The 24,989-nt window shown below is 43.1% G+C and overlaps 1 protein-coding gene and 1 long non-coding RNA gene across 5 annotated transcripts in view; one reads left to right on the forward strand and one right to left on the reverse strand.

Moving 5' to 3' along the window:
• Nucleotides 1–24,989, reverse strand: part of CARMIL1 (capping protein regulator and myosin 1 linker 1) — a 304,650-nt gene that overhangs the window by 177,875 nt on the left and 101,786 nt on the right. The window lies entirely within an intron of this gene.
• LOC122429844 overlaps nt 15,901–24,989 on the forward strand; it is a 158,742-nt gene continuing 149,653 nt past the window's right edge. The window contains exon 1 of the long non-coding RNA XR_006266159.1: nt 15,901–15,998. This is a non-coding gene — a long non-coding RNA (uncharacterized LOC122429844). The remainder of the gene's footprint in view (nt 15,999–24,989) is intronic.

Below are 24,989 nucleotides of genomic sequence, written 5' to 3' on the forward strand. Positions count from 1 at the left end.
AGGACCAAGTTGTTACAGAATTTATCCAGATTCAAGCCAAGGTTCATCCTGTTCATCCACACACAGAAGGTGAATCCATAGGTATGCCTGTGGCCTGCTCTGTGCCTCTCTCTAGTCCCCCAACTCCAAACAGAAACAGTGTATTTTCTAGAAAACTGCTTTGAATAATCATAGGTCACCACTATGGGGAGTAACTCCAGTCAGGACCCTCTGAGAAAGACGACAAAGGGAGACAGCCCAGCAGCGGCTGGGAGAGTCTGATAATGGGCACGGGGCAGGCAGAGGGGGAGGGACACGGCGCACTGCGAGACTTTCCACCCAGATGTCTTCAATCACACGTCTTCACAGGGTTCTTTTCTACCTGGGGTCATTTTTGCTATTTGATTTTAGAGGGGATGTGCTCTAAAAGGCCTTTAATTAGTAACTTCTAAAAGTGGAGGCAACAAAAGATATCTGTATGTGAATATTCCATAGGCTGTGAACCACAGTTCTTTTCCCAAACAAAAGATCTTTTCCTTTTACTAAGGCCCAAGAAAACAACAAGCAATAGAAAGGGGAGAGGTGTGTAACAAGTGGGACCAGATGAGTGAACAGAGGTCAAAAGTAGCCCGGGAGAAGCAGGACTGGCTACATAACTTCAGGGCCCTTGTTCAAAATTATGAGGAATTTTAAGACAGTGTCAGAAAGCATTAACCCCAGCACAGGGCCCCCCCAGAGAAGGATGCCTTGTGCAACTGTACAGGTCATGTGCTCAAGAAGCTAGCCCTGAGTAATTGCTACCATATACAAACATTCCCTACATGCCATAAATGGGCAAACATCCTTGGATATGTTAACACATGTAATCCTCTCCACAATGATATTCTCTGTCACTATTTCCCCCATTTTTCAGACAAATAAACTGAGACTCTGATGTAACCAAGGGCAAAAGTGGGATTCCTACCTAGCTTTGTCTGTCAACTCTAAAGCCTATGTTCTTGGCCATTAGGCTACCTTTACACATCCCAATCCAATCATACCTTTAGGTACTCTAGACCCTGACAATTTACTTAGATTTGGGGTAGAAAGGTACAGCCCAGCAGGCAGCCTGTGACTGGGAGGAGACTCAGAGCTCCCAGCTCAAACAGTATCTTCCTTAAAGTTCCAAGTTTAAAGGAATTCTCTTTTCAAATCCAAGAATGACCTGGAGAGCTACATTTTTTCAGTCATCCGCATTGGCATCACTACCCAGGAAGGGAAGCAGGAAGAAGAGTTTGGCTGCCTTAGGGAAAGGGCAAGAGGCAGTTTTGTTGTCTGAGACACGAAGGGTTCCGTGGTGAACATCTGACAGTCGGAAGAAGCCGGGACAGTAATAGAAAGGGAGATAAAAGGCGTCAGAAACAGGCATAGTCACTCGCCTATTGTTGTCACTCGCTTAGGTCTAACAAACAGGTTACCTGTGCTAAATTACAAGATCAGGACTCAGCTCTAAAGGATGAAAATTCACCTTCTGTGAACTGAGACCATGCCCCACGTTCATCTTTTTTCATTGAAATTCAGTTGACTTACAAAATTGTGTTAGTTTCAGGTACATAGCACAGTGACTCAGAATTTTTACAGATTCTACTCCATTATAGACCATCGCAGGTCAGTGAGTATAACTCCCAGTACTCTACAGCACATCCTTGTTGCTTATTTATTTTATATACTGCAGTTTGTATCTGCTAATCCCATATCCCTAGCTTGTCCCACCCTCCTCCCCCCAACCCCATTGGTAACCACAAGTTTGCATTCTGCATCTGTGAATTTGTTTTTGTTTTGCATATACTTTCATTTATATAATTTTTTAGATTCCACATCTAGGTGGTATCATTTTTCTGTCTTATTTCACTAAGCATAATATGCGAAGAAGAGGTGGCAAGAATACACAGAAGAACTGTTCAAAAAAGATCTTCATGACCCAGATAATCACAATGGTGTGATCACTCACCTAGAACCAGACATCTGGAATGTGAAGTCAAGTGGGCCTTAGAAAGCATCACTACGAACAAAGCTAGTGGATGTGATGGAATTCCAGTTGAGCTATTTCAAATCCTGAAAGATGATGCTGTGAAAGTGCTACACTCAATATGCCAGCAAATTTGGAAAATTCAGCAGTGGCCACAGGACTGGAAAAGGTCAGTTTTCATTCCAATCCCTAAGAAAGGCAATCCCAAGGAATGCTCAAACTACCGCACAATTGCACTCATCTCACACTCTAGTAAGGTGATGCTCAAAATTCTCCAAGCCAGGCTTCAGCAACACATGAACCAAGAACTTCCAGATGTTCAAGCTGGTTTTAGAAAAGGCAGAGGAACCAGAGATCAAATTGCCAATATCCGCTGGATCATCAAAAAAGCAAGAGAGTTCCATAAAAACATCTATTTCTGCTTTATTGACTACGCCAAAGCCTTCGACTGTGTGGACCACAATAAATTGTGGAAAATTCTGAAGGAGATGGGAATACCAGACCACCTGACCTGCCTCTTGAGAAACCTGTATGCAGGTCAGGAAGCAACAGTTAGAACTGGACATGGAACAACAGACTGGTTCCAAACAGGAAAAGGAGTATGTCAAGGCTGTATATTGTCACCCTGCTTATTTAGCTTACATGCAGAGTACATCATGAAAAACACTGGACTGGAAGAAGCACAAGCTGGAATCGAGATTGCCGGGAGAAATACCAATAACCTCAGATATGCAGATGACACCACCCTTATGGCAGAAAGTGAAGAGGAACTGAAAAGCCTCTTGGTGAAAGTGAAAGAGGAGAGTGAAAAAGTTGGCTTAAAGCTTAACATTCAGAAAACTAAGATCATGGCATCTGGTCCCATCACCTCATAGAAATAGATGGGGAGACAGTGGAAACAGTGTCAGACTTTATTTTTGGGGGGCTCCAAAATTACTGCAGATGGTGACTGCAGCCATGAAATTAAAAGACACTTACTCCTTGGAAGGAAAGTTATGACCAACCTAGATAGCATATTAAAAAGCAGAGACATTACTTTGCCAACAAAGGTCCGTCTGGTCAAGGCTATGGTTTTTCCAGTGGTCATGTATGGATGTGAGAGTTGGACTGTGAAGAAACCTGAGCACTGAAAAGTTGATGCTTTTGAACTGTGGTGTTGGAGAAGACTCTTGAGAGTCCCTTGGACTGCAAGGAGATCCAACCAGTCCATCCTGAAGGAGATAAGTCCTGGGTGTTCATTGGAAGAACTGATGCTGAAGCTGAAACTCCAATACTTTGGCCACCTCATGAGAAGAGTTGACTCACTGGAAAAGACCCCGATGCTGGGAGGAATTGGGGGCAGGAGAAGGGGACGACAGAGGACGAGATGGCTGGATGGCATCACTGACTCGATGGGCATGAGTTTGAGTAAACTCCGGGAGTTTGTGATGGACATGGAGGCCTGGCGTGCTACGATTCATGGGGTTGCAAAGAGTCGGACACGATGAGCGACTGAACTGAATATGCCAAAGCCTTTGATTGTGTGAATCACAACAAACTGTGGAAAATTCTTAAAGAGATGGGTATACCAGACCACCTGACCTGCCTCCTGAGAAATCTGTACACAGGTCAAGAAGCAACAGTTAGAACTGGACATAGAACAACAGACTGGTTCCAAACTGGGAAAGGAGGACGTTAAGGCTGTATATTGTCACCCTGTTTATTTAACTTATATGCAGAGTACATCACGAGAAATCCTGGACTGGATGAAGCACCAACTGGAATCAAGACTGTCGGGTGAAATATCAATAACCTCAGATATGCAGATGACACCACACTTAAGGCAGAAAGCAAAGAACTAAAGAGCCTCTTGATGAAAGTGAAAGAGGAGAGTGAAAAAGTTGGTTTAAAGCTCAACACTCAGAAAACTAAGATCGTGGCATTTGTTCCCATCACTTCATGGCCAATAGGTTGGGAAACAACAGAAACAGTGACAAACTTTATTTTGGGGGGCTCCAAAATCACTGCAGATGGTGATTGCAGCCATGAAATTAAAAGATGCTTGCTTCTTGGAAAAAAAGTTATGACCAACCTAGACAGCATATTAAAAAACAGAGACATTACTTTGTCAACAAAGGTCCATCTAGTCAAAGATATGGTTTTCCCAGTAGTCATGTATGGATGTGAGAGTTGGACTATAAACAAAGCTGAGCACCAAAGAATTGATGTTTTTGAACTGTGGTGTTGGAGAAGACTCTTGAAAGTCCCTTGGACTGCAAAGGGATCCAACCAGTCCATCCTAAAGGAAATCAGTCCTGAATATTCATTGGAAGGACTGATGCTGAAGCCGAAACTCTAATACTTTGGCCACCTGAAGCAAAGAACTGACTCATCTGAAAAGACTCTGATGCTGGGAAAGATTGAAGGCGGAAGGAGAAGGGGACGACAGAGGATGAGATGGTTGAATGGACATAAGTTTGAGTAAACTCCAGGAGCTGGTCATGGACAGCAAGCCCTGGCAAGCTGCAGTCCATGGGGTCACAAAGAGTCAGACACAACTGAATGACTAAACTGAACTGAAGGTCCATCCATGTGGCTAAAACATGGCAATATTTCATTCTCTTTATGGCTGAATAATATTCCATTCCACAGCACATCTTGATGTAGCACCTTTTCAAACTCTGCTCCCCCTCTAGGGGAAAAGGTTTAAAAACAGAAATAATGTCAACAGTCATGATGAACAGCATGACTACAGAAGTCAGATTTCTCATCCTTTCCTTTATCTATCTATGGTTAACCCTTGACCAATTCAGGGCTTATTAGTCTGTATATAGCTTATAGTGGAGTGGGCCCTTTGCATATACCATTTGGCTGCATCTGAGGATTCAACCAACCATAGATTGTCTAGTAAGTACTAAAAAATATCTGCATATAATGTGTAGCTCAACTCATATTGCTCAAGGGTCAGCAGTATACTGCAGCACACACTTCTTCCTTCCAGGGGTTCTTGTATGATCAATCCCCAATCTTTTCAAGAATCTTAAGTCCACAAAACCTTTGCATAGAAGTAAAATAATAGCCAAATCATAAAACTCACACACCAGAAAGGATTCAATATCAATCACCTAGTGAAAGACCATAATCTGAGAGAAGATCCATAGAAACTTGTCTCGCAGCTAGTCCATGCCAGAGCTGGACTAGAGGCTGAAACTCTTTATTCAGAGCGTATGAGTACCTTTTCACTCTCTCCTCAGATGGCAATAAGGGTCAGTGCCAAAAGCCCCAGATGGGAACATGAAGCCTCTTCAGTAGCCAGAAGAGCATACTTCCCTCTGTGAAAATGCTCTGAGGAAAACTGGTGCGACAACATCCAGGATCATTTTACAAGCACCGTAGTAATACCAGCCGACACTTGTGGGGTACCATGTTCCCACGGGTTAGCATACATCATCTCCTCTAATCCTCACAGCAACCAATGTGGTAGACACTATTATTAACTCCATTTTAAGAAGAAACTGAAACACGGAGATTATATTACTTGTCCAAGTTACCAAGTAAGTAGGTGGCAGGGATTGGATTCAAACAGATGGTCTGGCCCCAGAGATTATGCTAATAATTTACAGAGGCTCTCAAATCTCACCTGTCTAAGAGCCAGGTTCCTCAATAGTCTGCACACACGCAAACACAGATGAGTCATAGAGCTTTCAAGTCAGAAAGAAGCAAACAGGTAAAAGTGCCATCAATAAGATGAGGGATGATTGCATAACATAAGAACAAGGACCAGCAGACCAGTGTCCCTCTGTCTCTCTGTATCTCTCCCTCTCTCTCTCTGATGATGGGTTAATCTCTTCGTGTCTCTATTTGGATCTGTCTACCTGATTCTGTGTGTGGATCTCTCGGCTCACCTGTGCGTCTCCTGGACTGTTCCCCAGCCCTCCCTCCAGCCTCTCCTCTCTTCTGTGGCCACCGCTATGCCCACCACACCCCATCCCAGCTTCTCATTCTCTCCCCCCTCCTCTGGTTCCCACCCGCTTCACTCTGCCCTCATTTCCTGCCTTTTTCTCTCTGCTCATCAACAAGAGCTTGTATCTTAATTCTCCCAGAAACAGGCCCCCATCACAGAAGAAATACTTTGTTCTTGACGCGTATTTCATTTGGGACATAGTCACAGAGAAACTTGAACAAAACATGAAGTAAAGATGACAAGACATCTTTTGACATTACTATACAGCAAGCACACCGGTGATTAAGTGATTACCAGGTCCCCTGTGTGAATCTAATGACTAAGTCTTAAAAACTAATTTTAAAACAGGCACCCATGTAACTGACACGCGGCCTCCCCAGCACAGAGGCGCAGGCTGGCCTTGTCACCCATTTACAAGCTTCGCATTTTGGAGAATAACATCTCCCACAAGCAGCCGAAGCATCAAGTGACCTCCCTGCCTGCTTTTAATCTGTCCTTTCCTGGAAAGCCACCAGGGGGTTTCCAGGGGCCACTGACAGGGTATTAACTGGCTCAGTATATTTTTTAAAACAGAAGAAAAAAAAAAAAACCCAGTGTGTTCACACGGATTCAACTTTTGCCTAAACAGCAATCTCTTGACCATATGTAGATGCGTGATGTTCTAATGATCACTTCTGCTTTCACTCTGCCAACAACAGCACTCACAATCTGTGGCCCTGCATGCCAACCTTTCTTTAGAAATATTTTAAAGGCAGCCTAAGCACACAGTGTCCTTCGGCAGCTGGACACAGGCCAAAATCATTTGCTTGAAAAGAAACGCTCAGGCTTTGAGGGGAGAAGCTTTGTGCTGGCTGGTCCCCATTTCTGGTGGTCAGCTCTGATCCCCAAAAGCACAAGAATTGTCCTTAGAAAGCCTGGAAGGAGATGGAATGGAAGGGGTGAAATTCTCCAATGCTAACCCAGCCTTTCAAACAACAGGCCCACTTGTGAGCACAAGAGCAGAGCAATATTTTGAAGCATGTGTGCAAAACTACGGATGCTACCATTCCAAGAATGGTGCCTTTTGCTCTGTCAACCCAAACTGGTCCAAATAATGGGGCTACATTCAAGCTGGAAATCCCAACAAACTCAAGCTCCTCGGTTTCCTCTTTGGAGCCAAGATGACCTAGCTGTGGCCCTGGAGGTCTTGCGGTGCACACACGTGGCTTCCAGCAGGTGAGGGGAGACATCACAGAGGAAAACCCCTCTGTGGTGTGTGAGCAAGTGCTTCCTGGTAGTGAGTGAGCACTCCCTTGGCACTTGGGATAGCAAGCCTCTTCTGGGCAGGGTGACCACATCTCCATTTCCAGTTTTAGCTCCGAGAATCCTGCATCCCAGAAACTGGGACGTTTGGTCGCCCTACTTGCTGGGGTTTTGGAATTAGGAAGACAGAGTCCAGTTATGGCTTTGCCACTTTCTAGCTATTTCACCCCGACAGAGTTAGTTAGCCTCTCAGTTTGCTCACCTGTAGAACCAGAAGAATGTGGCTCTGCAGGCCTGATGCTGTTGTTTACAGTAAGATACAACCATATTAATAAAGACCTAACCCACTACCAAGAACATCTCCGCTGAATATATCATTATAATTGGTGCGAGAGCATCTTAAGTTTAGATTCCCAAAGTAAGATTAACATCTATTGAATTTTTAAATAGTTCTTGTCAACAGAACGAAACAAACGATTGGGAAAAAAACAAAGATTCTGAGACAAGCTGAAATTTGCAGTTCAATATGTATCTTTAAACTTGAAGAAGAATATTCTTACAAAGCTTTAAAAAAATGGAAAAAGAAAAAGAAAAGCAGGGGGAGCATTAGAAGGTCTATGTGTACTTAGCCAAGAAACCTTAACCACAAAGGGCAAACTAGAATTTCCCCCCACCCAGTCTGGGAGGCCCATTCTTCCACAAGAGTCTTAGCATGCAAACCACATTTTCAACCTCTATGGTGAATTTCCTCTCCCCTTCATTGAAATGCAAGCAGCAGCTTGGTTCCCTTTGAGGCTTCTCGGTTCAACTTTTAACTTCAAAATTTCACTTGGAAACATTTATAAAAATCCTCCCTCGTGTTAAGACACACAGCTTAGCAGAGAAGCCTAAATTTCCTTACGGAGATGATACATAATGAGGTAGGCCCTGGAACCCTCTCATTGCATACCTGCTAAAAACAGAAATAGGTATGTTTCACCCTCTTAAAGAAGGCCATTACCTAAAGTCTACCGCTGCATAGGCAACACATAAATTTATGGCCCCTACATCCACACTCTCTCCTGCACATTACCAAAAGTGCCCTTCCTTTAAAACTGGGCTCTTGCTGGCAAACGTAAGACCGATGGTCTCATATCCCCAAAATGCTCATTTGCAAGCAAGCTAAATGATGACTGTCACTTACTATGTTTCCTCTCTTCCAAACTCCCAGCTCCATCCAAGTACATCTCAGATAAGACTTCATTAATCCACGACATACGCTTCAGGGAGGAAGAGGGGCAGGTGGCAAGGAACGTTATCACCACTGGGGAGAGTTCCGAGTGACGGGTGCTGAGGGACTTGTTCGAGGTCACCCGGAAAGTTGAGGGAGAATAAAAAGCCTCTTCTGACTCTCAGCCTCCTAACAACCCACTGCACACGGCTCTGATGACCATTACCCTCTCTGGCCAAAGCAGGACACTAGACCCAAAAGGAATACAAACACCACAGTTTTAGTGCAATTTCTGGCCCCAAATGCCTTATAAAATCAGATCACCACACTCCTCAGGCATTTGTACCTTTCCTAATGCCATTTATAAGCGTGCCCTAGGAGGTGGCATAGTCCAGTGTAGGATCTGAAAGCTACAGATCCAACCCCACCTGTTTTTATAAATAAAGCTTTATTGGGACATGGTCACACCCATTCATTTAACGGGTGGCCTCCAACTGCTCTCACGCTATGAAGGCAGTGCTGAGCAGACGTAACAGAGATGTTATGGCTCACAAAGCCGAAAATATTTACTATCTGATTGGTCCTTTACAGAAAGTAAAGATTTGCTGACCCCTTACCTGGTGGTTTAGAGGGGAAACTCTGGGGTCAGGTTGCCTGGGTTTTGATCCAAACTTCACTATTTACTATCTGCGTGACTTGGGGCAAAGTACTTAACTTTCTCATTGCCTCAGTTTCCTCTTCTGTAAAATGGAAGCAACGATGTACACCTCAGGGAGCCATGAGGGTTAGATGAGTCCCTGCGTGTCAATAAGTGAACATATGTAAAGTACTGAGAACATATAGAAAGGGCCAGCATATGGAAAGCACTGGTGTTTCTTTTTATATTACAATATTATAACAATATTATTCGTGCCAATTATACTAAGAACAGAGCTCCTAGATTTAGGCTGGGTCTGATCTCAAGCTAGACAAATGACCTGAGTCTGAACAAGTTAACTATCTGTGTGGACCTCAAGTCACCCAAGCTTAAAATAAGGGGGTTGGAACAGACATCTGAGTTACCTTCCTACATTCTGGGTTACGGTTCAGACCCACTGTGGGTCTGTCCCAGTTCTCAGACCTTGCTTCTCTTTGCTCTGCATGGACTGCCAGGAATGGTAAGTCACCAGCAAATACTTGCTGAGAGGAATTCCTCCATGGGTCTCTCCTTCCAGGAAGGACAGATGCTCCCTCAATTCAGGGGGCGGGTAACAGGGGAGAGCCACTGGAGTGGGTTTTTGTCTTCAGATGTCTAGTTTCAGGGGAAACCTTTGTACTCTAAACCTGTGCAAATCCATTTCTTTTCACCTGGTTATCTACACCACTATGCATAAATGCAATGTTTACATACAGCTTGTCAGAAACAATTGCTTCATTCTTCCTGCAGTCCCTTTATTGCCAGTTGCAAGGCTTCATCAAAGCGTGAAAGAAAACAAGCATCTCTAATTTTTCTCCCACGGACGAACACATGGCTACTTTCAAACAACTTCAAGACTTCTTGATGTCACTAACATTTCAGATCTTCTTTTCAAAGCACTGTCTGATATAAAACTCTGGAACGGGTCGCACTGATTCTTTGATAATGACATGTTTTTAAAGGCAGAATAGTGGTGTGATCATAATCCCTGGAAAGGGACCACCTCTTAGGCTAAGAGTAAAGATGAATCTAACTTCTAGCGCCAGGTCCAGGAAGGTCACGTTAAGGTACTCACTTGGCACAGAGTTTCTGCCCGGACCTCTCAGCACTGAGGTCTCCATGGTCTGCATGGGGCATGCTTGGGAAGAAACCTCTGCTAGCCATCACTGTTAGGTTTATTCACCTAACAGTAGAATCACAGTCATACAAAAAGTATAGAAAACATACAACATGAACGCAAAGGTCACATTAACAAACCTTCTCCTGCTTCCCTAACACAGGGCCAGCTGGTCTCTTCCTGAACATGTCATGAGTCACTAGCACCCAATTCTAGCGAAAGATCACAGTTAAGAGGGATCCAGGGATGGGCGTGTGCAATTCCTTTATCTTAAAGATGAGAAAATAGACCAGGAAGAATCAAACAACTGTCTGCATTTACCAGGGCTCCCGTTTTTGTTTTTTTCTCTGACAGTGAAATTTTAAGCACAAATAAATTTATTTAAAGGAAATGGGTAGCCCTCATTTTTTTTTTTTGAAAGTTGTTGTTTTTCTTTTAAATTAAAAAACCAGAGCTCAAGAGAGAAAGAAACTAAATCAACTCTACCAATTTGAGAAGCAAGAACTTCTTCCCTCAAGTGGTAAGTCCCTTCTGGCAGCCCTTGTGGAATGAATGGACACCAACCATTTTTCTTCCCTTTTATGATTCAAAACCCAGAAGTGAGAACCCTGCTCTGGGCTGGTGCCTAACAAAGTATTACCTGAAAAATGTGACAGTTACAGCTTAATGGTAAAGACCATGGGCTCCAGGGGCAGCCTACCTGGATATGAACCCCACCAGACCAATCCCTGCTAGCTGTGTGACCTTGGGCAGGTTACTTAACCTCTCCACCCCTTGGTCTCCCCACCTGTAAAAACATGGAGACAATACAACTACTGAGATAACAGGTGAGGTTCTCAGAACAAGACCTGGTGCATAAAGGAGTCCAATACACATACAGCCTTGGACAAGTTCAATGGTAATAGTAGTTAGACAGCTATATGGCACAGATGGAACATGAAGTAAGTTTCACTCATCATTTACCAGAATTCTAATGCTGCGGTCCCTCCCCACCCTATACCCTTTCAATTTATCAGCCCACAAGAGAGGTTCTTCTATCCCCATCTTCTCAAGTCCAGGAGGGACAGATGTCACTTATTCTTCACTTTTTGTTAATTAGTATTTTCAGCAAGAAAAACACTGTACATTTTCATTCCTGCTCTCAGAACAAATATATGAAATATTTCTCCACTCTGCAGATGTATGGATGGCATATGGGTGGGGGCAGGCATTGATTTAGATTTAATACTGTTAGAGAAATTATCAGGTTGAGGGATATTTTTCATTACACACCACAATAAGAAACAGGGAGAGTCAGGGGGAAAAGATCTGGAGTAATTATATTGAGACATCCAGGTGTGCACATAATTTTCAAACTGAGGGCTGCAGCCCATTGGTAGGTAGTTAAGTCAATTCGGTAGAGTTTAACAAGCATATTAATAAAATAGACTAAACTGAACTGGAAGTGAAAAGAAAATTAAGTGTATTGCTAATACAAACCATGAGCATTGCTTCATCAAACTTTTGTTTCAGAGGTATCAGTGTGCGCATGGTACACGTGTGTGTGTGTGTGTGTGTGTGTGTGTGTGTGCGCATGCTGATGTGCACGCATGGGGGGTTGCTTCTCAAAATCAACATAAAATGCATTTCTTCTCTGGGTCCAGGTATTGAAAGTTTGATAAAGCTGGCGAATGGCACCATCTGTACCCATAAGCATGATCCTCATGGCGGATACAGAAGAGGTTGAGGAAGCAAGCTTGGATAGCAAGAACATGAGCTTTGGATTCAAAAACCTCAGAGAAACCCTAGTTTCAGCATTTTGTAGGCAGAGAGGAAGTTGGCAGGTTCCTGTAAGTCTCCAGGCTGCAGTATCCTCACTTCTAATTCAGAGACAATATTTATCCTTGTGTAAGAATCGGGGATTACCTATCCAGTTATCAAGTGCTAAGTCTATAGTAAACACTAGTATGAAAGGAGTCATTTTAACTGACATTATACTTATTGAATATAGCTCTGAAAGCGATACATATGGATAGAAAAACTGAGAGCTATAGACACATGTGCACACTTGCTAGTCAGAGACAGAGTCAAGCCCAGACGCCCTGAATCCCACTCAGTCACCTGTTTACAACGCATCATCTCCAGGATGCAGCTTTCAGTGCAGGAAGAGATTATTCCCATGGTAACTATAGCCTATCTGAGAATTAGAAAAGAATTTCCATGTCTGGGTGGTGATATAGTGAAAACTGATACAGAGAAAGAAGAGGCTTTGGACCAATTTGAATTCACTTGCCATCTCTCCCACTTCACTACGTAACCTGAGTCTTATTTTTCTTACCTGTAAAATGGTTATGGCTCTACATGACAGTTGTGAGGATTAAAAGGGACAGCCAACCAAAACCCTAGCACTCTCTTAACTTTATTCACTGATGATGCTAACACCTGGCTAAAAATGTCTATATACCATCCCCCCCTCCAACTTCCATCATCAGAGGTCAGCAATGCATCCATTCACATCAGGGCACTAGACTCTGAAGATGTTCTGGAATTTTACGGCCACAGTGTGAATCCTGACTCCACTCACAAGTGAGGGTGATTTGGGGAAACACCTCTCTGGGTCTCACTTTCCTAGTCTGTAAAATAAGGGATCATCATAGGTAACAATACCGCATGGCAGACCATTGTGAGAATTAAACAACAGACTATACCCGAGGTGCCTAGAACAGTGTTGCCAACAGTAAGAGCTAACATCACTGTCACGCATCCCCAGAGACTTGATGACCAGCCGGCCTTCTCATCCTTTGACCTTCTGGCCCACTTAGTCATTCCCTGGGTCATGCTATCTGTCCACCCTATGATTCCCAGCTCAGGCATCCCATTCTTGGACCACCACCTTCTCATTTCTCCTTCAGTGTGATCTAAGGGCCAAAGGGGCTAGCAGCACTTAGGAGCTTGTTAGAAATGCAGAATCTGGGAATCCAGACCTACTGCATCAGGATCTGCAGTTTAATAAGATCCTCAGGTGAGTCATACACACACTGCACACTTAGCAAAGTACATGAGTCTTTTCCTACACTCAGCTGTGCCCGCTCCCCAACACCGCCGGTCACTGACCATCCTACACCCTCCCAGCCATCTTCATCCCATTAAAACCCCACTGAAACCATTCCTCCACTGTTAATACCTTCGGCCTGTGTGTTCCCTGGCCTTTCATTACACCCACAGAGGAAAAACCTCAACCCTGGCTGAACCCACCCATCTGCCTATCCCAGGCTTGCCGTGGTGGCTTCCAGGCAGAGCTGGACAACAGAGCTAGCCTACAAGCTGATTCCGCTTCCTTCCTGCGCCAATGAGTACACAGACTTCATCAGAATGGTACCGCTGACCATCCAACTCCAACACTCCCCACCTGCCTGCTCCTGAGGCTCCATCTGTCCCCTCCTTCTGAACCACTGTAGGTAAATGCCCCTCCCCTCACCTCTGGATTACACCCTGCCCACATCTGCAGAGGCTTATGTAACTATGTCTTCTGTTCCATATCTAAACGTCCAGATACAGGGCTCCCAAGATCTAGATCTGTATCCTGGATTCTACACCCCTCTTGTAGCTCCATCTAACTCCCTCCCGCCTTCTAACTTCTCAAAAAAGGATCTGTACTTGATTCATTTTTCTGCCTCGAATGCATCCTACTGTTCAAAACTGGCTTCTGTCCCCACAGCTCCCCTGAGATACCAACCACCTCTTTATTGCTAAGGCCCACATATAGTTTTCAGCATTTCCTAATGAGATTTCTCCTTAGTAATGGGCAGAACTGACTTAGATTTCACAGCTGAACTAGATACCGCCTTAATGTTGATATAGCCCCTTGTGCTTGAACTCTTTTTTTCCACTAGTTTCTCCACCCACCTCCCTGGTCATGTCCATTCCCCACTCCCTGCTCCCTTCCATTTTCTCCCACGACTTCAGTGGGTCCCAGAGGACTCCCAAGTTCCTGTGCAGCCCAGACCTGTCTTAGATCATCAGCTCTAACTCCACCTCAACCCTTAAACTCAGCATGTGATCTTTCTTTCAGAATCTGTTCCTCACTAAGAGTTTGAGCTCAGTAATGAGCCATGGCAATCCATATAGCTTCTCAAGCCAGAAATCCAGGCATCGTCAAAGTAATCTCAGTCATTCACAAAGTTCAATGCAACTGAAACATCTCTTAAATCCATTCACTTCTCTCCAGTTCCAATACAATGACTCCACCCCAGGCCACCATTATCTTGCTCCTGTAACACTTTCAGCAGCCTCCCCACAGACCCATCTTGCCTCATCAAATCAAAGGCCCATAAAGTATCTTGATCTTCTAAAACCCAAACACTTATCCTGTCACTTCTCTACTTAAGCTCCTTAGTGGCCCCGCATGACTACACTGGTCCTTGCCTCCACCTGCAGCCTCCTTTCACTCCCTCTCCTTCCCGACCCCCATCCCCTCCAGTTATAGCCATACTGGCCTTCTGTTGGTCCCACCGTCTGCTCCAACCATTCTTCCTTCTGCCTCTTTTCTTTACCTTCCCCTGATCACATCTACTCATCCTTCAGCGCCCCACCTAAAGAACTTCCCTAACAAAGTCCAGACTAGAGCAGGTCTCCCAATCATACATTCTCACAGTATTTGCTCCTTTCCTCAGTAATACCTATCACAATTTTAATTACTAGTGGAGTTATATATTTAACATCTACCATCCCCACCAGACTGTACGGTACTTGGGAGCAGGGACCATATCTGTCTTAGTCAAGGTTTAGTCCTCTTCCTTACCTCCTTTCCAGCTATGAAAACTCAAGATCTCAGAAGGTTAAAAAAAAAAAAATTTGCTATAATTGTGAATCCAATTATAAAAATTCAGCTATGCCTTTTTATTCCTAATGCCTACCACGTAATTGACACATCCTTCCTATTTAATAGTCATATCCTATATGGAAAGTACCTGAAAATTTGTTGTTTGCAGCGCACCTCAACCCAGTTCAAACAGATATATTAACACTAGCTAATCCCCAACTCAGCTGCCAAAAGAAAGAGAAATAGAAAAAGAAAAGGATAACCTAAACAGAGGAAAGTTGTAGAAATGCCAAATGCTGACATCCCCTTCCTTTTGCCTACTGTGTTCAAAGAACTTCTTTACTCAAAAATTGACTCCAGAAAGACTCTAGTCTTCTGCAGCTCCCACAGGCTGGCGATGCCATTGCTAGCAGGGAAGGCAAAATCCATTCTAATAAATGATTTCAGGTGTCCTAAGGCTTTCTAGATCTTGATTTTGCCCTTGATTGTGCCAACAGAGCAAACAGTTCTAAACAATTTACAAAAGGTGGGTCGGGGTACTGACAGGACAGATTTCACACAGAATATAGGGGGAAAAATCACCTGTTATTTTAGTGACAATTAATAGACCATTTAAACAGAAGAAAATTTATCCTTTAAAAAATCAGTGCCTAATGAAAGGACATGGCAAAAAGAGGAAATCTATTTTTTAAAAAACAGAGCATGTTTTTCTTTCTTGAAGCTTCAGATAAATGAACTTTGCTATATGGAGAAATGTTTTTGCTCTGGGAACACAGGAATATCACTCCTCTGTTCAAAGAACCCCACCTGAGCATTGTGCCAAAAGGCTCAAAGTTTCAAGATAAAGCAAAACCTGCGGGCAGAGCTTTTGAAGCTAAACCCAGTCTTTGCACAATGGGAGGAAGTGAAGAGCTGGCCTCCCCTGAACACTGCTACTGCTCCGCCCTGTAACTAGAAATGAGCAAGTGACTCTCTGCTTGTGTGTGTCTCCTCCTCCCCGCCTCAGTGGGAACCAGCAAACTGTAAGTGATCCCTTTAATGTTTTTCTTCTGTTTTTGCTCCTGACCATTGCCAAGCTTTCCCCTCTCCCCAGCTATGCCAGAAAACAGGCCGGTGCCCCAGTCTGGCATCAACCAGCTTCCCAGCGCAGGAAGGGAACTCTCTGCCTCCATGTTTGTAGATTTCTTTTTCTATAGCTCATCACCTCCCTCCTAAGGCAGCAAACTATGGTTGGCCCCTTCCCCGCTCCGTTCCCTCTTCCTCAGAACACACACACCCATGGCGCTCAGCTCCACAGCCAAGAAGGACCCTTTTCCCTGCCTTCTTTGAGTCTCATGGTCATCTCAAAGGACTGGTTGCCCTGCTGAAGGATCAGCCCAGCTGGAGCCCCAAGTTCTTTTTCTTTTTGAAGTTGTCCACATACAACCCCTGCAGCCCTGGTCCAAACTCTCCTCGATGTGGCCCCTCGAGAGTGGGAAGGAGAAGTCCATAGGCTCCCGGCAGAGCCCGCAGAGAGCAGAGCCTCATCCCAGAGCCCTCTCAGAGAGGAACAGGGTGGAGGAAAGATGATGCCGGACGGTGTGTCTTTGTGTTTCTCTGTCTCTTGCTAAAATGAATCTCATTAAATTCGCACATTTTGGTTCCCAAAAAGTACTCTTTTAGATGCATCTATCCTGTTCTTCTTGGTATTACTTATCATGTGCATGCTAGGTTGCTTCAGTAGTGTCCAACTCTGTGCGACACTATGGACCACAGCCTGCCAGGCTCCTCTGTCCATGGGCTTCTCCAGGCAAGAATACTGGAGTGGGTTTTCATGCTCTCCTCTGGGGATCTCCCAAACCCAGGGATTGAACCCCGGTCTCTTTATGTCTCCTGTATTGGCAAGCAGGTTCTCTACCACTAGCACCACCTGGAAAGCCCATGATTTAGCATAACTGTCATTTACTTAAGTCTTTCTTTCATTCATTAGATTATCATTGAGGGTCTACCTTGCAGACACTAAAGATGAAAAAGACATAAAGCACCGCCTTCAAACAGTTTATATTCTACTGGGAGGAGACAGACCACACACACACACACACACACACAATGAGGTATGTCAGATGGTGTTAAGTGTTATGGAGAAAAACCTAGTAGGAGAAGCAAAGAATGAGGGTTGTGTGGGGACTGGAGAAGGGGTGGTGTTGGTGACACTTTTTAATAGTTTGGTGAGACCTGATTACGAAATCATGTTAGAAAAGGGCTAAAAGAAGTGAAGAAATGAGTCAGGTGGACATCTTGAACAAGTGGACCAGACAGAGGAAATGGCAAAAGCCAACAGCATACTCCTGAGGTAAGAATTTTTGCTTAGTTGCTAAGTCATGTCTGACTCTTTTGCGACCCCATGGACTGGGGACCACCAGGCTCCTCCATCCATGGGATTTCCAAGGCAAGAATACTGGGGTGGGTTGCCACTTCCTTCTCCAGGGGAATCTTTCGAACCCAGGGATTGAACCCTCATCTCTTGGCACTGGCAGGCAAATTCTTTACTACTGAGCTGCCAGGCAAGCCCAAGACAAGAATATACTTTGGGGAATTGGAGAAGAAAGAAGAGCTCATGTAGCTTAAGGGGAGTAAGTGCTAGTGATGTCACAGGGGGCCATGAGACCCGTGAGGCCCTACGGTCCACTGTCCACATTTTCATTTTTACTTGGAATAAAAGGAGAAGCTGCCAGAAAATTTTGCATACAAGAGTAACGTGACCTGATATTTAAAATGATCTCTCTGTTGAGAACAGGCTTGAAAGTGGGTGAAAGGGAAGGAGGGGAAGCAAGAACCCAGTCAGGGGGCATCAGCAATAATTTACAAGAGAGGTGATGATGGCTGGGGCCAGAGTGATGAGTGGAGTGGAGAAAAAGGGCCTGATCCTGGATATATGTTGACGGTAGAGCCCGGACAGATTGTGGACAGAGTGGATTTGGAGTATATTAGTTATTTTGTTAGAGGCAACAGTTTGGTTTATGCCTGTGAAATAATTATAAAAGAACTGAATGTGGCACATGATTTGAGGACTACTGGATTGGTCTAGGTAATCTGTTACTTATGTAAGAAAATAATTATGGAAGAAATGCAACTAGAGAGCAAAGAACTGGTTCCAGGATTTTTGCGTCCCTTCATAAAATTTCAACCGTGCATTTACAATATAATAATATAAGGCCAGAGATTATAAAATGCAGCTTTGGGGAAGAGGAAGAAGGGAATTTTCTTTCCCTTTTTTCAGTTTCTCTAGAGGAGTACTGTCCCACAGAACCTTCTGGAAATGCTCTACATCTGGACTCTTCAATACTGTAGCCACTAGCTATGTGTGGTTACTAAGCACTTAAAATGTGACTGGTGTAACTGAGTAGCTAAAATTTTAATTTTATTTAATTCTAATTAATTTTAGTTAAAATGTTGCTGCTTGCCATTAGTAGCTACCATACTGAACCATACAGATCTCCCCACACAGCGAAACATTCCTGAACATTATTACATAACACCTTTACTCTTGAAATCAAATTAAAGGATATATACAAAATAGATTTGGAAAACCCCGAAGTATACGTTCTTTTTTTTTTAATACCCTACAGTCACCATCTAATTCTCCTTCTGGAAAAGAAATATTAGATGGCTTGGTGTTCATCATTTTTAAACACATTTTCTTAGCTTTTGCGTGCACCTCTAATACCTTCTTGGCCATCATTCTATCAACAACATTCAAAATGAGATTTCCCTGCCTGATAGGTATTCATCGTTAACATTGTAAATGTCCCATAAAAATAAAGATACAAGATTCTTATTATAATTGAGTTTCCCTCCTGCTCTAAATTAAAAAGAACATTATGGCATGGGTTATCTCATATTGCTTCCCAAAACAGACGAAGGGGTTGAAGTTAGTATCACCATTTTCCAGTTGAGAAAATCAAGGCAGAGGAATATGAAAGGCAGCCCATTGTACACTGTAGGGCTTCCCTACTTGCTCAGTGGTTAAAAATCTTCCAGCCAATGCAGGAGATACAGGTTCAATCTTTGGGTCAGGAAGATCCCCTGGAGAAGGAAATGGCAACCCACCCCAGTATTCTTGCCTGGAAAATCCCATGGACAGAGGAGCCTGGCCGGCTAAAGTCTACCGGGTCACAGAGTCAGACACAACTAAGCGACTAAACAACAACATTGTACAGTGTAAATCTATAGTTTTGTTAGAAAAGAGCAGAAATTAGGAAGACATAAAAAAAGAAATCACTTGAAAATAAGAAAGAAAAAAAAGACTACATGCAAATCCTTGGTTGCCAAATTCAAGTGAGCTGAAACCTGGGTCTAGAAAATACTGTCTAGATGAACAGGGTTCCTGTGTCTGTCCTTAGGACCCTTTGACTCAGACTTTTCAGAAGTCCAGCAATGCACCTGAAGCAAGATGCTGGCTCCCCAACCGAATGGTGAAGAGGATGCAATTGTTAGGCTGGGGCTCGACTAGCAAAGTGGCCTCATATAACGATGCTGGCTTATTCGTCAGCAAACCAGATCCAAATGACAGGGCAACATTCTTGAATAATCTCTGAACCCAACAGCTGGAGAATGAGCTTCCAGTAATCTTGCTTTTGAAACACTCAGGCTAACCCCAGTTATATCACTAAATTGCATGACCCAAGAGATTAACAGGGTAATTCAATCCATTTACAGCTGACCTTAGAAGTTGTCAGTTCCTTCATTTTGAGAATGAGGATACTAAATCCTAGGGACACTGTGATACTTGCCAAAGAACAAAAGTGTATTCCTTTTACAAGCAAGCAAGCTTGTGTTTCTATGTTACCTATAACTAATATGGCGCTATGTCTCCCATAATCAGTTAAAAGAAGTCGATTAACCTTACTTTTTAACTCCAATGTGTTTCTAGACACTACAGATTTGAGGATAATCATTGTTATCTATTATATGTTATAACACAAATGTATGTGTGCATACTCAGTTGCTGAGTCATGTCTGACTTTTTTCGACCCCACAGGCTGTAGCCCGCCAGGCTCCTCTGTCCATAGGATTTTCCAGGCAAGAATACTGTTTGCCATTTCCTCCTACAGGGATCTTCCCAACCCAGGGATGGAACCTGTGTCTCCTTCGGTGGTAGGCAATTGTTTATCACTAAGACACCTGCAAAGTCCATAACATATATGTAACAATAACATTTATATATATATATATATATATATATATATATATATATTTTTTTTTTTTTTTTTTTTAATGGACTTCTCTAGCGGCTCAGATGGTAAAGAATCTGCCTGCAATGCAGGAGACCCAGGTTTGACCCTTGAATTGGGAGGATCCCCTGAAAGAGGAAATGGCAACCCACTTCAGTATTCTTGCCTGGAAAATCCCATGGACAGAGGAGCCTGGCTGGCTGCAGTCCATGGGGTTGCAAAAGAGTCAGACACGACTCAGCAACTGAGCACACTCACTCACACACACAGCCCTGGATCAGCATTCTTAAATCTGAACTGAGACACAACAATGTTATAAAAGCAAAGATAAAACAAACACAAAACATTAAAATAATTCAAGATTGTTCAAGTATGTGTTAGTTCCTATGAAATAAGCATAAATATACTAAGTACATCCTAAATGAAGCCAAAAATACTATTCAATATCTAGGAAATGCATAAAATTAAAACAACTTATATCATAAATCTTGGAATTTATGCCTCTTGGAATCGGGAAGGGCCTCCTCAGAACAGCTGGGCTACCCTGGTCTTTTAAAATGCAGTCTAGTCTAATCCAAACTGATGTTTCCTTTCAGTAAGCAGAGACATTCAAAAATTCCCTCACCCCCATCTTAGTGATATGCAAAATGCTATGTATGCAGGGACTTCACAGATATGTTGCCAGATGACAATGAAGATGTGGATGGTGATGGTGGATGATTTTAAATGCTCTAAGTGAAGGAAGGAGACTTCTGTTCTCCTAAGGGTTCCCTGCCCAGAAGGTTCCCAGCTGTGCCGCATCACTTGGCTTAGCAACAGAAAAACATGTTTCCTTCATAAGAGATTTTTTTTTCCCCCAAATTATAAGTTTTGAAAGGAGCTTCAAGATGTGAGTCCAAAAAAATTCCTCATCTTAATTCTGAAAATGATTTTGGTCAATACCATTAAGTACAGCTGGGAGCAGGGACAAAATTTATGCAAAGCATTTTACAAGAAAGGAGAAGTAGTCAAAATTCAGTCATTATACAAAAAAAAAAAATTTTTTTTTTGGATTGCCTGAGACACCTTCACGGCAGGAAGACTGATTCTAATTCTTCCAAAGACATGCAGAAAGACAAAGCTTCCAGGCAGATGTGTGTTGATCTAAAGCAATCAGAAGGGGCACTGGAAGAGCCAAGTCACAGTGGGGTCATGACAGACGGTGTTAAATTAGCACAATTTACACATAGATTTTAAGGCAAAGAACTAAAGACAGAGAGGAACAGAAGACCAGAAATGGAAGTTGTATAGACATATCCCATGAATTAATTCTATATGTCAGACAATTCCTACAGACCTAATTCTAGATGATGCTACAGTGCTTCTCAAGACAGACATGTCTGAGCTAGCTCTTCTGCTTACTAGCCGTGTTTGGGGCAAATGATCTAATCTCCCTACAGCTCACATCCTCAACTGGAAATGGTTACAACACAGTATCCACTTCCTATATATGAGTATTGTGAAGATTAAATGTGAGGATATATGTAAGAGCTTTTCAGCCCAGAGCCTGGCCAACTACATCAATTCAATATTAGCTGTCTAATGATAATAACAGTAGTCATGGTTCACACAGAAATAATACCTCTCCAAGTAACACTGAAACATATACAATTATCATATGTAAAATAGATAGCCAGTGGACATTTGCTACATGACCCAAGGAGCACAACCCCAGTGCTGACAACCTAGAGAAGTGGGATGGTGTGGGAGATGGGAGAGAGGGGACATAGGTATACCTATGGCTGATTCATGTTGATGTATGGCAGAAACCAGCACAATATTGTTAAGCAATTTCTCCTCTCATTAAAAATAAATTTTTAAAAAAGATTAGATTTAGTGCTTCTGGGAAAAAAAAAAAAAAAGGCAGTGTAGAAAACCAGCAGATATATTAGACACAGAGTTAGAAGACTTTTCTTAGATTCAACTATATGGCTTCACTCAAGCTTTTCCCACAGCTTAAAAAAGGCAAAACAATACTGACTTGTAGGGGTTGTGAGTTTCAAGCAGGATAATGTGCTTGTGAAAGCATAGTACATCTGAAGGGCTATAAACCATGAAGTATTACCATAATAATGTTATTAATACCTAGCTTTAAAATAACTCTTCACTTTAAGAAATGATACTAGGAAGAAATTTCTCTTCTAGTAAAAAATATCACTGTCAAAATTAAACTTTCAAAAATACAAAGGAAATAGTTTTCAGCAACTTATAACAATGAAACTGAATATGCTCACACACACACACACAAAAAGCACAGTAATAATACCTCTCTGAAAGGCCACACTAAACCATTTTTTAACTTCTGTAACAGACCAATAAGCCATCTGAATTGGATATAACCCCCCCCCCCCACCTCAGGCATAATCTGGTTTATGAAATCTCTAATGATTACATGAAGGACCTACTCAGAGCAGGCTCCATCCAAACCATCCCTATACATTCATTAGTGTTCTTTTCAAATTTAATAAGTTAACAGAACTTTTGTTTTCCACTCATTAGAAGCCAGTCTATTTTCTGAGTGTTCAAGGGCTGGTTTGATATCTGGTTTCCCTATCTCTGACATTTTTTACAAAACTTGCCAATTTGCAACCGTTTTCAGAAAGTCAACTCATACCCAGTCTCCAAACACACACCAGTCGACAATAAAAGGTGGCATCCTATTCAGGACTCCTATCAGCATCCCCGGGTCAGAGGGGCCATGGCTGCCGACGGTCCTCTTTGGTGCATGGGCCAGTTTACACCCACATTCGCACACAGGGTAAGATGGGAAGCCCAGAGTCTTTCCTGAGCAGATATACTTGGAACAACAGCCTCAGGAGATGGGCAACCACTGTCATCCGTGTTATACCTGTCCAAGCAGGGAACCCAGGCTATTTCTAGCCATAAACACTGGCATCCATTCTGGACACTCAGATAGCATCTTTCACATCCATATCTAAAGATATGACTTCTCCCAACACTGTAGGTCACAACTATTCTTCATCTTAAGAACTACCTGGGAGGAAGAAGAAAGGAAGGGAGGTATCTGTGAAGTCTGCAGCCCTTAGCTTACTGCATTTAACCCTGTACAGAAGGTACCATAACCCTTGTTATGGATAAGGAAACTTAGGTTTAATTTAACTTGCCCTAACGACACTGAAAGGAGTTAGAGCTGAAGCCTCATCCATCAGTTTCTACACCTGTGTTCCCAGCAGTCCCCACTGTGCGGTAAGCCTCCATCAGTGCTTGTCATCGCCACCCTAAACCAAGCTATGGCGCCTGGCCCACGGGTCACCTGATTTACTCCTCAGTCTTCTCATGTCGGGCGACAATTTCCATGCAGCTCGAAGAGCTTGTCCACATCACACTTCACTTAGCACAGGGTCTGGCGGAACAAAGGCAGCTGCCTGATCCAAGCCTCCCCCCTCATAACCTGAAGACAGCAAGCCTGTGTCCTCTGCATGTGACCATCACATAAATGAGCCTCACGAACATCAAGCTTTCAAAAGCCAGCCTCTTTCCACTCAATAACAGGCTAGTCAGCAACTGAAAGATGCACCAGTCTATCACCCTAAGCATTTCACATTAAGAAAAGGATTAACTCAAATTAAGGACAGGACTGATACTCCTACATAGGGAGACTTCTGTGAGAGGAAAGGAATACACATTATTTTAATATATGTGCTGGTTTCTCTACTTGTGTGTTCTTCTTTCTTTTGTTTTAAACTTTATTAGAGCATAGGTGATTTATAATGCCAGTTAGTGGTAGTTTCAAGTGTACAAAGTGATTCAGTCATACACATATATATGAGTTCATTCTTTTGAAGATTCTTTTCCCATGTAAGTTATTACTGAATATTGAGTAGAGTTCCCTATGCTATATACAATAGGTCGGTGTTCTATATCTATTTTATGTATATTTGTGCATTCCTTTACCACCGAGTCATTAAAGAGGCATGTGAGGCTGTGAATTTTGAGCACAAACAAATTAACTGCCCCCGTTGAAGCTCTTGGAGGAACAGAACCTAGTCACGAACATCACTGGGTCTCACTATGAGCAATGCAAAGCTCCATCCACATCAGAAAAAACATTGTAACTGTCTTGGTCATTAATTCGTGAACAGTTCTTCCTCCAGCCATGCCTCTTTTGCAGTAACCCAATCTTCAGAGAGGTGACCCCTCTTCAGATTGCTTAGGAAATGAATCCTTTTCCTCCCAATGCTCTTACAACATCCAGATTTGCACTGGAAGATGGCATCAATATTAAATGATAATCCAGGAAAAGATAGACACATCTCTTCCCCCATGGCAACCCACAAAGCTATGCGAATAAAAGAAAAGAAACCTGAACTTACTTCAAACTTGTGCATATGTTTAAAGCAAGGATATATGAGTAATTTGAAGTGCCTAAAGTAAGATTTCAAACTTCATGAATGCTCCAGGAAAACCATAGGGTAGGGAAGGTCTAAGAATACATTAGGTGGAAAAGAGATGACAGCCCACCCCAATATACTGGAGATCAGCCAGATGACAAGCCAGGCTTTACCCAGATAAACAGCACTTGTCTGAGCAGCCCAGTCAATACCGTGGGGCGCACCTGATGGAAAACCAGTGTGCCCAAAAGTGGTTCCTCTGGAGGAGGAACATTCACATTAAAAGGGCCTTTTCTTTGGTTGGTGCCTTTAACTGCAAGTCTCCCCACTCAGCCTCCGACTTTTAGACTCACCCTCTACCCTAGCCCATACTCAGAACGGCCCCATTACTGTTGAGTGCTCACCCCTG

This window comes from Cervus canadensis, chromosome 28, assembly GCF_019320065.1.
Source record: "Cervus canadensis isolate Bull #8, Minnesota chromosome 28, ASM1932006v1, whole genome shotgun sequence".
Taxonomy (NCBI): Eukaryota; Metazoa; Chordata; class Mammalia; order Artiodactyla; family Cervidae; genus Cervus; species Cervus canadensis.